The sequence below is a fragment of the Platalea leucorodia genome, assembly GCF_965183815.1.
Source record: "Platalea leucorodia genome assembly, chromosome: W".
NCBI classification, from domain to species: domain Eukaryota; kingdom Metazoa; phylum Chordata; class Aves; order Pelecaniformes; family Threskiornithidae; genus Platalea; species Platalea leucorodia.
This window is the reverse complement of record NC_138859.1, coordinates 33,466,359-33,482,318: the sequence shown is the minus strand read 5'-3', so window position 1 is coordinate 33,482,318 and position 15,960 is coordinate 33,466,359.

The following is a 15,960-nucleotide window of genomic DNA, read 5'->3' as shown; positions in this document are numbered from 1 at the left end:
GTCATAGTCTAGAACTGATTCTTGTGCAAGCTTTTTCTTTTGCCAGTGCTTGCACCGCCTCAGTTTTTGTTGCCTTCTGCTGTTCATGTAGCTTTCTTGCCCAGGAAATGTCCTCTTTCCATACTTCAGGGTTCATTGGAAAGATGTGTAAGGACTCCTGGAAACTTCAGATTGCCTAGAAACAGAATAGGGAAAAAAACAAGGATTGGAAACTTTAAAGCCTACATATTTCATCACAGAAACTAACAGAAAAAAATTTATGTACATCATTCAAGCACAGACAAAATGATTTTACTCCAATCTGTCTTTAGTGGAACAATTCTCCCTCAGCTGTAAAGTTAAATAGCAGCATTACCCTCAAACAACTGTGCATACAAGTGTCCGAAAGTACCAAGAATACATGAACAAATCAGGTATCTGGCTACAAAGGCACAAATATGAGTCCACATGTCAAAAATAATATTGTAATTAAAAGGCCACTGCAGTCAAAGATAACAAAAAATGTTTTTACAAATATATCAGCAATAAAAGGAGGGCCAAGGAAAATCTCCCTCCTTTGTTGGATGCAGAGGGAAACATTGCCACAAAGGATGAGGAAAAGGCTGAGGTACTTAATGCCTCCTTTGCCTCAGTCTTTAATAGTCAGACTGGTCATCCTCAGGGTATTCAGGCCCCTGAGCTGGGAGATGGAGATAGGATGCAGAATGAAGCCCCAGTTGTCGAAGAGGTGGCAGTCACCAACCTGCTCCTCCACCTGGATGCTCACAAGTCTCTGGGGCCAGACGGGATCCACCCGAGGATACTGAGGGAGCTGGCAGAGGAGCTGGCCAAGCCACTCTCCATCATTTATCAGCAGTCCTGGTCAACCGGGGAGGTCCCAGCTGACTGGAAGTTAGCTAATGTGATGCCCCTCTACAAGAAGGGTCGGAAGGAGGATCCGGGGAACTACAGGCCTGTCAGCCTGACCTCGGTGCCGGGAAAGGTCATGGAGCAGATCATCCTGAGTGCCATCACGCGGCACGTGTGGGACAACCAGGGGATCAGGTCCAGCCAGCATGGGTTTATGAAAGGGAGGTCCTGTTTCACTAACCTGGTCTCCTTCTGTGACAAGGTGACCCGCTTAGTGGATGAGGGAACAGCTGTGGATGTTGTCTACTTGAACTTTAGTAAGGCCTTTGACACTGTGTCCCACAGCATTCTCCTGGAGAAACTGACTGCTCACAGCTTGGATAAAAGCACTCTGTGCTGGGTAAAAAACTGTCTGGACGGCCAAGCCCAGAGAGTGGTGGTGAATGGAGTCAAAAGCAGTTTGATCATAATTCTATGATTCTATAAAATCATTTTTGTTTTGATGGTTTTCTATCCCACTTTTCTCCTATCATCAGATGTATGGGAAGGCAAGAGCAGACAGATATGGTTTAAAGGAATACAGAAAAGGGATGACTGGGATTTAAAGTATCACTAATACTTCTCCTTTTAAATTAGCATGTAGTCATTTCATATACAGACCTAATAATACCGTAATCCTAGCCCCATGATAAGCAGTTTCTGTAACAGGTTTGTGGTTGCAAACACACCAGTTCAGGCAAAAGCACACAAATAAAACTCCCAGCCTGGAGAGATGCTCTAAGAAAGAACTCCTATAATCTTATAAACCATGTAGTATTAATACAATTATTTAAGTATAACTGATACTATCTTTCAGCTCAATTGGGAAAAGTTCTGCAAATACAACTACTCAGCAAAAGTTGTTAAATATAAAAAAATGCGACCGTCTAATCCAGTAGATGTGATATTCAGCAATAAGAAGAAATTGCTACAATACTGGAAAAATGCTAGTCCAAAAATAACAGCTCTGTGGGATTTATCGTTATATTAACAGCAAAAATTTCAAGACCAACCTTATCTACTCAGACTCATGTGTATGTGCACACAGGCATGTGTGTATTTCACATTTATGACTGTATGGTCAGTTAAGGAAGTGGCCACCCGAGTGACCAAACTCTTGCATGATGATATACAGAAGCCTTCCTGTGGGGTGGAAAATCAGTGATGATACGGATTTGGATTATATTTGGGAAGAGTTCTAGCAACTTGCATATAAAGACTTTAAAGACACGAACAACCATCGAATGCCATATTCTATTGTAATTTATAAATACTCAAAGCATGCAAATTAATTTGAAAAATCACAACTTTTCATCTGCATTGACAGAAATTGCCAATTCATCCTTCTGCTGGCACAGATTAATATATGAATTCCATATGACCTGAACTCAGCAGACAAGAGATACAAATCAGATTTAAGAAATGCTGATTATGCTACCAGTATTACTGCTGTTGTAATAGGCAGCCTTTCAGCTCCAAGAAAAAAAAACCAACAAACTTTATTATTGGTCCCCAGCCAGCTCTGAAGTACAGGAGCATGCTGAACTTTAAACAGAAGGAGGAGTGCAGTTTAATTCTTGCAAAACAGTGTCATTTTATTCAACTTTGCTTGCTTTTAATTTCCAGGGATAGATAAGCTACAAATAACACTAAATGCTCTTTTTTTTTGTATTTCTGTTGAAAAAAAATATAACCAAACACCATCTGCTTTTAAGCTTTCCATGAAAGAGGCCTCATAATTAAAACCTGTCTATATAGTTATGTTCATGCACATTAAACAACATTTTAGGGACATGGTTTAGTGGTGGACTTAGCAGTACTAGGTTAACAGTTGGACTTGATGATCTTAAAGGTCTTTTCCACCCTAAATGATTCTATGATTCTATGATAAACACAATAATCAAATATAGATTAATCTAAGACAACATTTAATAAGCTGAGCTGTCTTGATTCATACAATACCACATAAAACAATCATCTTTCTTTGTTATTTATTAGAAAAAAGATTTTGCATGTGACATTATTATAAATAAAAAATAATTAAATTTTAAGTGCTGCAAAAGATCAGAGGAATTAGTTTTAAAGCAGCAATGTAATACTGAAAAAAGCAGAATTGTTATCCACATAAAATTTCATGTTGCCACTGTAACTGCTTCCACAGTCATTAATTTCTATTAAGACAAAAGAAAAGAAAATAACAGTGCTACTTTTTAATTCTCCTGCTAATAGAGATGTAAATCTCCTTCTCTTACTCCTACTTCCTGCCTGGCATTATAGGAAGATGTGGTGGCACTAGATAACCTTGATAGTTCTAGCCTCATTTTAATGGGTAGCTGTGGTCTCAAAGACCCTGCATGTAAGGACTATGGGATTTTAAATCAGTATGTATTCACACATTTGCTTTTGCTTCCATAGGGAAGAGTACTATAAAAATCTACTGCAAGACGTTCTCACTTGCCAAGTTACAATATTTGAAGAATTTATGTTTCTAAAATATTTTATATTTTGTCTCACTATAAGGTATTCTGCAGCAATCATCCTCCTCCATTTGTGCCATGAGCAGAATCTCTTCTGCTGGTTTGCAGAGCCTTTAAGTGTGAAGGCCAGTTTTGATCAGACTACACTTTATATAACATGTTTTTATAACACATGGACCTAGTAATTGTCACTATGCAGTGACCCTCTAAAAAAGGTAAGGGATCATAAGACATAAGACAGGGATAAGAGACATTACCAGGAAGCTGGTACAACCGTCCAATTATTACCCGCTATTGGTTGTTCAGGTTGGCAGCAATGAGGTAGCCGAGAGAAGTCCAAAGATGATCAAAAGGGATTTCAGAGAACTGGGGCGATTACTTGAAGGATCAGGAGTGCAGGTAGTGTTTTCCTCCATCCCATCAGTAGCAGGGAGGAATACGGAAAGGAACAGGAAGACCCATCTCATTAACACGTGGCTCAGAGGCTGGTGCCAGCGGTGGAATTTTGGGTTTTTCAATCATGGGGCAGTTTACATGGCACCAGGCCTGCTGGAGACAGATGGGGTTCACCTGTCACAAAGGGCAAAAAGGATCCTGGCTCAGGAGCTAGCAGGCCTCATTGAGAGAGCTTTAAACTAGATGCGAAGGGGGAAGGGGATAAAACCAGGCTTGCTAGGGATGAGCCTAGGGGTGGCATGCCTGTGTTGGAGAAGAGATCAACAGCCCAAATGAAGTGCATCTACACCAATGCACGCAGCATGGGCAATAAACAGGAGGAGCTGGAAGCCATTGTGCAGCAGGAAAACTATGATATAGTTGCCATCACGGAAACATGGTGGGATGACTCGCAGAACTGGAGCGCTGCAATGGATGGCTATAAACTCTTCAGAAGGGATAGGCAAGGAAGGAGAGGCGGTGGGGTAGCCTTGTCCGTTAGGGAATGTTTTGATTGTCTAGAACTTAACAATGGTGACGATAGGGTTGAGTGTTTATGGGTAAGAATCAGGGGGAAGGCCAACAAGGCAGATATCCTGGTGGGAGTCTGTTATAGACCACCCAAGCAGGATGAAGAGGCAGACGAAGTATTCTATAAGCAGCTGGGAGAAGTCTCACAGTCTCTAGCCCTTGTTCTCATGGGGGACTTCAACTTACCAGATGCCTGCTGGAAATACAATACAGCGGAGAGGAAACAGTCTAGGAGGTTCCTGGAGTGTGTGGAAGATAACTTCCTGACACAGCTGGTGAGGGAGCCAACCAGGGGAGGTGCCCCACTGGACCTCTTGTTTTGAACAGAGAAGGCCTGGTGGGTGATGTGGTGGTTGCAGGCCATCTTGGGCATAGTGATCATGAAATGATAGAGTTTTCGATGCTTGGAGAAGTAAGGAGGGGGGTCAGCAGAACTGCTACCTTGGACTTCTGGAGGGCAGACTTTGGCCTGTTTAGGCACCTGGTTGAGAGAGTCCCTTGGGAGGCAGTCCTGAAGGGCAAAGGAGTCCAGGAAGGCTGGACATTCTTCAAGAAGGAAATCTCAAAGGTGCAGGAGTAGGCTGTCCCCATGTATCGAAAGACGAGCCGGCAGGGGAGAAGACCGGCCTGGCTGAACAGAGAGCTTTGGCTGGAACTCAGAATAAAAAGGAGAGCCTACCACCTTTGGAAGAAGGGGCAGGTGACTCAGGAGGACTACAGGAATGTTGTGAGGTTATGCAGGAAGAAGATTAGAAGGTCCAAAGCCCAGCTAGAATTTAAACTGGCCACCGCCGTTAAAGATAACAAAAAATGTTTTTACAAATATATCAGTAATAAAAGGAGGGCCAGGGAGAATCTCCCTCCTTTGTTGGATGCAGAGGGAAACATTGCCACAAAGGATGAGGAAAAGGCTGAGGTACTTAATGCCTCCTTTGCCTCAGTCTTTAATAGTCAGACTGGTCATCCTCAGGGTATTCAGGCCCCTGAGCTGGGAGATGGAGATAGGATGCAGAATGAAGCCCCAGTTGTCGAAGAGGTGGCAGTCACCAACCTGCTCCTCCACCTGGATGCTCACAAGTCCATGGGGCCAGATGGGATCCACCCGAGGATACTGAGGGAGCTGGCAGAGGAGCTTGCCAAGTCACTCTCCATCATTATCAGCAGTCCTGGTCAACCGGGGAGGTCCCAGCTGACTGGAAGTTAGCTAATGTGATGCCCCTCTACAAGAAGGGTCGGAAGGAGGATCCGGGGAACTACAGGCCTGTCAGCCTGACCTCGGTGCCGGGAAAGGTCATGGAGCAGATCATCCTGAGTGCCATCACGCGGCACGTGCAGGACAACCAGGGGATCAGGCTCAGCCAGCATGGGTTTATGAAAGGGAGGTCCTGCTTCACTAACCTGGTCTCCTTCTGTGACAAGGTGACCCGCTTAGTGGATGAGGGAAAGGCTGTGGATGTTGTCTACTTGGACTTTAGTAAGGCCTTTGACACCATTTCCCACAGCATTCTCCTGGAGAAGCTGGCTGCTCATGGCTTGGATGGGTGCACTCTGTGCTGGGTAAAAAACTGGCTGGATGGCCAAGCCATAGAGTGGTGGTGAATGGAGTCAAATCCAGTTGGCGGCCGGTCACAAGTGGTGTTCCCCAGGGCTCAGTATTGGGGCCGGTCCTGTTTTGTTTAATATCTTTATCAGTGATCTGGACAAGGGGATCGAGTGCACCCTCAGTAAGTTTGCAGATGACACCAAGCTGGGTGGAACTGTCAATCTGCTGGAGGGCAGGAAGGCCCTACAGAGGGACCTGGACAGGCTGGATCAATGGGCCGGGGCCAACTGTATGAGGTTCAACGAGGCTAAGTGCCAGGTCCTGCACTTGGGTCACAACAACCCCATGCAACGCTACAGGCTTGGGGAGGAGTGGCTGGAGAGCTGCCTGGCAGAAAAGGACCTGGGGGTGTTGGTGGACAGCCGCCTGAACATGAGCCAGCAGTGTGCTCAGGTGGCCAAGAGGGCCAATGGCATCCTGGCTTGTATCAGGAATAGTGTGGCCAGCAGGACCAGGGAGGTGATAGTGCCCCTGTACTCAGCACTGGTGGGGCCGCACCTCGAGTACTGTGTTCATTTTTGGGCCCCTCACTACAAGAAGGACATCGAGGTACTAGAGCGCATCCAAAGAAGGGAAACGAAGCTGGTGAAGGGTCTAGAGAACAAGTCTTATGAGGAGCAACTGAGGGAACTGGGGTTGTTTAGTCTGGAGAAGAGGAGGCTGAGGGGAGACCTTATTGCTCTCTACAACTACCTGAAAGGAGGCTGTAGCGAGGTGGGGGTCGGTCTCTTCTCCCTAGTAACAAGCGATAGGACGAGAGGGAACAGCCTCAAGCTGTGCCAGGGGAAGTTTAGTTTGGATATTAGGAAAAATTTCTTCACTGAAAGGGTAGTCAGGCACTGGAACAGGCTGCCCAGGGAAGTGGTTGAGCCCCCGTCCCTGGAGGTATTTAAATGACGGGTAGACATGGTGCTTGAGGACATGGTTTAGTGGTGGACTTGGCCGTGATAGGTTAACAGTTGGACTTGATTATCTTAAGGGTCTTTTCCAACCTTAACGATTCTATGAGGTTATGCAGGTCATATTTACCCCCAAGGCTTGTATTAGGCCTTTATGTTACATCTGAGAGATACTATCTGACCTATTTTAAAGGATGGCAATCAGCAAAGACATATATACATTTGCAAGTAATCTTTTTTGGTGTTTAATAATCCTTACATACAGATTTTTTTTCCAGCATCCAACATTTTATTGCAATTTAAGTCTTATTTATTGTACTACACGCAGTGAATACAAATAACTCATTTTTACAGAAACTTTTAGTATATTTAGAGACACTCATTATGGAATTTAGTATATTTAAAGACTCCTCATTACCTTTCTCTTCTTTAAAAAAAAAAAAAATCCATTTCTTTCAGATATTTTCACTCTAGTTTAATAGTTTATATGGTTTAATCTGAATAGTGTCTTCATCTATTTTAAACTGTTGGGCTGAACTTTTCTATAAAAGATTTCTGTTCAGATTATTTCTTCTTTTCAATAAAAATTTTCTCACTGAAAATTTCTTTTCAGCAAAAATAATTCTTCTGCCTTCAAGAATGAGGTGAACAATGTTTCACAGTTCTTAATTTTACAAAACCATTTTTTTCAAAGGCTCTGGTGCTTTCATGTTTTGGAGAAAGGACTTGAAATATAGTAGGCAATTTTCCAGATGTGAAAGACTTTTTGCATTAAACCTATTGGAATTTAAGTTATAAACTTTTTGAGGTCCTTGTTCCCATTTGGTACACGTCTGTGAGATGGCAGTAGCTTAATTCTCCTATGCTGGATGTTCGCCACCACAGAGAATTTATGCAGAGCAGATGAGGATGCATCACCCCCAGGGGTGACTCAGCACACATCCTCCCTGCAGTGCAGTGCCTGATGGCTGGCACAAGAGGCCAGAGGACATGAGCCTGAACCTGGAGGTATGAGAAGAGAACAGGAACATAATGGCCTGTGGCAACTGATAGGAGAAAAAAAAAAAAACCAAAAATCTCCTCAGTTTCTTTAGCCCTGGGCACCCATCTCTGTACAGACTAGAGTTTCAGAAAATTTCCATCAGCCACCATGTCTGCATCAAGTTTCTCTTCAAGGTCTATCTTCCTCACTCCTGCAGCTTCCTTCTTCCTCTTCTTTTGAAGATGATGAAGTTTCTATTCTCCTCTTCTTCCTTTACACCTCAGTGAGCAAGACACTGCAGCATTCTCTGCAGAAGTCACTGCTTCAGGCTGGCTCTACCATGTAGAGATTTGTACACTATGCTCTACTACACATGTGGGAATAATCCAGATGGATCAAGGGAACAAAATATCTATCCTATCCTAGAACTTGACATATTTAGCCCAGCAAAATAAAGCCTGACATTGAGAAGATAAACTTCACTGGCATGGTTAAAGCCTCAAAAGTTCTGAGCAACTGAAAAGAGTAACTAACAGGAAGCACCAGCTAGTCAGTCAGTCAGGAATGCTTGCAAAAACTAAGTAGCCCTGCTAGAAATGTAGCAGAGAGGGTATTTAAACTTTTAGAGACATGGTTGCTCTTCTGCTTTGTTGACTGAAAATAAAAATCAGACAGCTCTGAGTAGAAGGTATTTTCATGCATTAAAAAATATTTGGTTGGGTATCAAAATATATTTATGGCTTCTAACAGTGGTTAAAAAAAATGGAGCATGCTATAGTAGCTGGGGACTGCAGGACTGACAGGACCTCTGGGGAAGCTAGTATTACCAGGTATTACCTATAACTGGGTAGGATTGTTTAAAGTTGTTGAAAAAGAATTTAACAGAACCCCACTTTTTATGACAAAAAGTTTTATTTTTGCTCTAACTTAATACTTCCCAAATACTATACGCTAGAGTGTGTATGTGGCTGGCATGTAGTTCAGGATGGAGTCAGCAGGACAGAAATATGCCATCACATGTTTTATTTTTAAAAGAAAATACCGTCTTATCAAATCCTAATAAGGAAAGCAGTACCATTTAAAGTATGAAACAAAAACTGCAAATGGAATAACAAGAAATTCTAGGCCAAAATGATAAAACAAATAGCTATTTTTAAAACTGCATTGCTTCTTTTTATTTTCATTTATGCACATAAGAAGAATAAGTATCAACTATATAATGATAAAGTTAAATATTCCATCACTGTGCTTAAGTAATTGACTATAAAATAATCCACACTGTTGTGCTTAGAAGGAAGATTATATCACAGCAGTGTAATTATATATTTTAATCTCTCATAAAACTATAAAAATAAAATCTGAGTTATTTATCCCCTCAAGTTGACAGGAACATAATCTGAAGCACAGACTTGATTGCTTTTCAATGGAAAGCCAACCATCCGTTTACAAAGGCTATAAAATGCCACTAAATCTTTTCATGTTACTTTTTGGTTACCAAAATCTTTGTTTCTATATACTTACATTAGTATCATTTTGAAAAATTCTCTCAAATTCAAATTAGTTATGTTAGCTGGATTCCAATAAAATGCAATAATTCCTCCCTTTGCTAATACATAACTCCTATCATCACGTAAAAGAGCTGACACTATTTCTTTCGTGAGAAATAAAAGGAAAGGGCTGATCTGAGCATTCATATTGTCAAGGCTTGATTCCTTTTACAAAACATAGTATCATGCTTATAGACTGCTAAACCATTACCTACTTAGTAACAATACAGTGAACTGCATTCTTCAAAACATCAAACAAAAAGCATGCACAATTGGTTCACATTTATACAAAATTAACTGGGCAGATGTAATCTTCAATACTTCAGATTTGACATGAAGGCCCCAGCCCACAATGGGGTAAACTTAAGTCACAGAATGGTTGAGGGTGGCAGGGACCTCCGGAGGTCATCTGGGTCAACCCCCTACTCAAGCAGGGCCACCTGGAGCTGGTTGCCCAGGACCACATCCAGATGGCTTTTGAATATCTCCAAGTGTCCTGGTTTCAGCTGGGATAGAGTAGGAGACTCATTCACTTTCAGATAGTCTTTTTTTTTTTTTTTAATGCTGCTTTTGTTTGGGGTTTTTTTTTATGAAAGCCTGGGGCTCACTTTGTGGCATGAGAAGAAGATATCAGTGTGAAATTGTTACTGCTTAAGTTGTCATCACCAATACAGTAAGTCTCATTTGTAAAAACAAACATTTGAAATTGAGAGAAACATATAGTCAGGCTTGCAATATTTCTACAGTTTCTACACTCACATTGCAGAGTTTACTCAGGTGTGCTCTTGCAAATCAATTTCTAGAATTTAAGGAATTTCTGCCTCTTACTTGGGGCACAGAAATAAAGTTCTGCCTGCTTACGTATAAGTATTACTGTTGACTTACCCTATTTACTAAATTCAGTAAAAAGAGCAAACAGCTTTTGTAAAAGCTAAATAAAAAGGGGCTAATTAATCTCACTTTCTGTCACAAGTTTGACAAAACCAAACCAAAACAAATCTTTCTTTTCATTTGCAAGAAATGAATATATTATGCAGCTCGTATAATATAGATTAGATTTGTTTGGAAGCTGTATTTTAGACCAGGGAAACTTGAAATGAAAATACAGTAAATTGTTTTTATGTGGGTAGTGAAGACAGATTTGGGGGGGAGATGAAACAAAGAAACAGAAGAAGCTGCTCTTGGGAAGGGTAATAATTCCCAAATCTCAAACATTACTAAAACCCCCGACATTTATGCTTTATTAACTTTTCTTTGTTAAAAATATAATGCATTGAAAAATTAGAAAATCATAGAATGGTTTGGGTTGGAAGGGACCTTAAAGATCATCTAGTTCCAACACCTCTGACATGGGCAGGGACACCTTCCACTAGACCAGGTTGCTCAAAGCCCCATCCAACCTGGCCTTGAACACTTCCAGGGAGGGGGCATCCGCAATTTCTCTGGGCAACCTGTTCCAGTGCCTCACCACTCTCATAGCAAAGAAATGGTAATGAAAGGCTAATGGGAAGAGTATAATTATGACTTAGATCACCTGGTCAAAAAGCCTCCACAGGTTCAATAGTTATGAAATCATTTAACCATTTAAGACTCCTTAAAAATTGCTTGGTTTAAAAATAAATAGTGAACATTATCTGCAGTTTAGAATAACTCCCCAACCTCTTCTTTGTACATGAGAACACCTTCATCAGAAGACACTTCAATATGCCTTAAAACACACAGAAAGGCAAAAAAGTAGAAATGCCCAGTGTTAAAGCACTGGAGATGCCAAAGGAGCTTTCCCACCCCTGGGCTCCCTACTCAGACAAGAGATACAAAAACATTCAGAGGGCAAACTACCCAGTGGTAACTCCTCCTCCCTCTCTCTTTCCACCAACAGACAATATTCTGTTTCCCAAAAGAGCATGTGTGTTTGTACATGTTTGTTTAATTGCTCCTTCCCACACATCCCAAGAGCACACAAATGTAACACTTCTTCCACATATCTGCCTTTTCTTTCTGTTCTGACAGCAAGATCACTCATTCACAAGTCATCTTCATAACTGCCTATTGATCAAGCTTCTAGGTCAGAATTTCCTAAACCATGTCTTCCACAATATTAGACCCACTGGGATAATCAACCCAGTTCAACACCTATTTCTGGCAGTCTCCCCATCTTCCTTACTATCCCACAAAGACTAAAATATAGACCAGAAATTGTTCTCTTCAGCACCATTTTTCTTCTTTTTCTCTCTCAGCTTAACAGGTTTATGCACACACATTACACTGGGTACATATAAACACTCCCCAAGCAGCTCCCACAAAAGCTGAAAACCCATAGAGGGCTGCCATCTCCAAAACAATTCACCCATGCCACTCCTGAGTTCACCAGTGGACAAAGAAAGCAGGCTGTACAAATTCTTCCCCCTAAGAAGTCCAATTATTCTTCCTCCTCAAGAAGCACCGAGACCCATTTTACAAGCACAAGTCAGTCAGATCTCACTTATCCACAGAAACAGACTTACTGCATACACAGACTAACAAAACCATGGTGGGGATGTAACACCATCGCTGCCTTCCCTTACCAGAAAAAAGCTAATGGACTAACCAAGCATAAAGGCGGTAATTACTATTCTAGCTAAGTAATAGTGGATCCACTTGTAAAATTCATCTTTCATTATATTAATTTTGCCATGCACATTACCTTAGAGTCTCTTTTCCATAAGAAGTGAAGTTGAATTTATTACTTTCTATTCTTTCCTTTATTTAGCCTTATTCATATCTTGCTTCTTCCCAAGTCTGTTTCCTTCCAAGATCCCCTTCTCTCCACTCCACAAGTAACACCAAGACATCACCTTGGTTTCCCTCTAGTGCTCAGTCTTTGTTTTTCTTCTGACTTTCTTCAATGGAACAAATACCATCCACATCAAATCTTTCTTTAACTGTTATTATGCTTTGATATTCCAGGAAACAATCTACATTAAGTATTTAATTCTTCACGAGTCTGCTTATGTTGTATAAAGGTACTTTCAAAAAAACAGACCATGTAAGTCTAAAACACAATTAGAACAACCACTTTCCACCAGAGAGAATAAACATACCATTAGAGGGAACTTGAGGAAGCAGACTGAAAGGAATGTCAACTATTCCACCTGTTCAAGTAATAAAAGCCTCCCACTGTGAGTTTAGCCTCTAATATATGTGAAATCTTTTTTAAAAGAAAGATCTGCCTGAAAGTTGCGTGCCCTGACAACACTATACTACCATAATTGCCCAAACTCTACAGAGTGTGCTAGAGTAATTGACGGAAAATACAAGTTAGAACTTCTGTTAAGCCTCAGATATGTGTTAACACCAAAGCAAGTAAAAAGCCTCCTGAAAGTTGCATTTTAATTTCTTGTTACAAACCATTTTGTGTTTCTCAGTAGCTCTCATAAGTGCTTCTGATGAGATATAGTTCTCATTAAATTTGCAAAAAACCCACATGTTGCTACTTATGGATGCGTTAAGTTTTTGTATTGTTTCCTAACTGACAGAAAAAGGAAAACCTTAGTCTTGGAGACTGAGTTTTGTCTTAAAATATTAAGATCACCAAAAATTACCTGCTGCTCAAAATAAATATACAGCAGTCTATCTCCTTGCCCTAAACCATATATACAACAGATTATTTGCTGCCATTCAAGAGATTTATTGCACTTTACATAATACACAAAAGCAAATAAATCAAAGAGAACACCAAAATACAAAGAAAATAAGGGTCTTCCACAATATACAACATTAAAAGCAAAATACAAGGAGGGCGAAGGTGAGAAGGGACATATGAGTGAAATACATATATTAAACAGAAGTTGATCTTTAAGTACAGTAAATATTAGCAATTACCAGATGTAGAATGAAAGCATTTAGAAATACTTCTACTTTCTCAAGCTTAAAAACACAATCTCTATATTGTTAGGAAAATCTCATTCCCTAACTATTGTACTAATTAGTCTTTATAGTATGAGAGCGCACTGTCCTGGTTTTGGCTGGGATAGAGTTAATTTTCTTCCTAGTAGCTGGTATAGTGCTCTGTTTTGGATTTAGGATGAGAATAATGTTGATAACACACTGATGTTTTAGTTGTTGCTAAGTAGTGCTTACACTGGTCAAGGACTTTTCAGCTTCCCATGCTCTGCCAGGTGCACAAGAAGCTGGGAGGAGGCACAGCCAGGACAGCTGACCCAGACTGGCCAAAGGGCTAGTCATATGACATAAAAAACAAAGCAAAACCCCACACTACAAAAACAAAGCGAACAAACACACACACACACACACACACACAAAACCTACCACGGAGCTCTGACACACCAGAAAGCCTTGTAACATTGAAGCCAACACACCAGAAACCAGACAAAAGGAAAAAGGAAACGACTCGGTCCAAGGTGAGCAACGTATCACAGGCATGGCCACTAGCCCAAACCACTACGAACTGCAACGGCCATGCAGACCTTCCACTGCACAGCCCTAAATGCCTTCGGCCCGCCTGCCTGCGGGGAAGCTTCCCCACACGGCCGCTCCGCAGCCAGTGAGGCACCCCCAGGACGGGCGTCTCCGGCAGGGCGCGGCCCGCCACTCACCGCGGCCAGGAACAAGGCCCAGCACAACCGATGGAGAGGCAGCAGGAAACAAGCAGCTAGGTAGGCTGAGAGAGACGGTATCCTGTGTCGGCCCCGTCCCGCCCCAACATCCCGACAGCCCCCCACAGACCGAGCCTTGAGCAGAGACCTACAGCAAGAGACCATAACCTACCGCTCTCCTCCAGGCACTTGTCTTCCAGCTAGAAGGCACATGCGACCTTTGACCTCCCAACCAGAAGGAAGGGGAAAAGCGAAGCGGTAGCAGCGGAAAAGGGAAGAAGAGGTGAAGAAGAGCTTCTCCCCGCCCACTTGGCGGAAGCAGCAGGGCCCATCGTCTCCCACGGCGCAAGGGACAACCACCACCATTAGCCCCACGGGGCATGGCGGGAGCTGTAGTTCTCCCAGAGACGGCTGGGGCACCTTGGGCTCCCGCCCTGGAGGGCCCTCGGATGCGTATAAATGCAAGTCAACTCCAGCTTTAATGAGACAACTGGGACGCGTACAGGCATTGCAGGAGGAGTGCCAATTCGGTTTTTGCAGGGCCTAGCTGCCCTGTTCTATGCTGTAAGGCAGGAGAGATGGCTTTGAGGATTTTAATCACATAGTTAAGTACAGAAGAAGTACTACTTGTGGGAATGCAAGGGGGTGATAATATGCAAGTCTGGGTGGTTACCACCTGCTAGTGATGGCTCAACTATGAAGGCAAGTACCACCAGGGGAGAAGTGAAGGAAGATGGGAATGCCACGTATCACAGAAAACTCTGACAACATGCAACTGTTATTTATGAGAGCAGTCACCTCTTCACAAAGAACCTGTTAAAAGCAGAAAATACTACAAGGAAAAATGACCAAGAACAAAGATGAGGTGGTTGTTTTTTCCTAAAAGGAAGAAAAAGAAAAGACCAACTAGAGGGTTTTAAACTGCTCCCTAGTTATATGGGCAAATATCAAGATAAAAGAACCATCCATGGTGTATGAAAAGAGCAAAGAGCAAGATGCTAGATAAGGCGAGTGACCATAGGGCAGTGCAAAAGGGGACTTTCCCAGTGTTCCTTCCATCTCAAATTCCATTTTGCTCTAAGAGGATTTATAGGATATAAGGGAAAATAGTCAATCAGTCACCAGGCTAGCAGTTGGTGACACCCAGCCTGCCTAGCTGGGAATTCTGTAATAATTTTAGTTGTCATGTTGCTGCTTATTCTAAAATAGTAATTACTGTTGTTTTTAAAACAAACGTAAGTTTGTCTATTAATTTATAACATATATAACACTAGAAGACAGCATGCACACAGTTTCAAACAAGATGGTTTAGTATTTCATGTTTACTTAGTTTTAAGTTTTGACAATTTAAAAAGTTTAGTTATAAACAAGCATTTGAGCCATTCAGCTTTGTCCAAAAAAACCAAACCCCACAACACAGGAAGTAGGCACATCTTTAATAAAGAACAGGACTTTATATCTTACAATAGCAATCAACTGGTAAAATAAATTTTATTTCCAAGTTTATATTAAACACTCATATCAAAATAATCGTGAAAGTTTTTTGTTTTTTTTTTTTTTTAAATATTGCATTACCAAGATGAAATTTTTATCCATTACCTAGTGAGTTATATTGCACATGAACAATCAGGTTTATCTGTTTTTTTCAAAAATTACAATACAAAGGCAAGATAATTCAATGTACTCCAACAGGAGTAAGCTTGGGAATATAGAGTAACATACTTGACCAATTTGTATATTTGCATAAGCTGCCTCCTTACAACCCTGGCAGATTTCTCAGTGAAGTTTTGTTTCACAGCCTATTGGCAGATACTAGTGCAATGCTAAAAAAAGGTCTGCAAGATCAGTAGGAACATCTGAAGCAAGCAGTTTCAACAGCAAGATCTACAAAGCATAGGAAAGTTACACAACAGATAACTGTTCTGGATTCAAATAGCTTATCAGTCCCCCTTTCTCCCTCTCCCACACCGTATTAAAAAAAAAAAAAAAAAACAAAAAAAAAA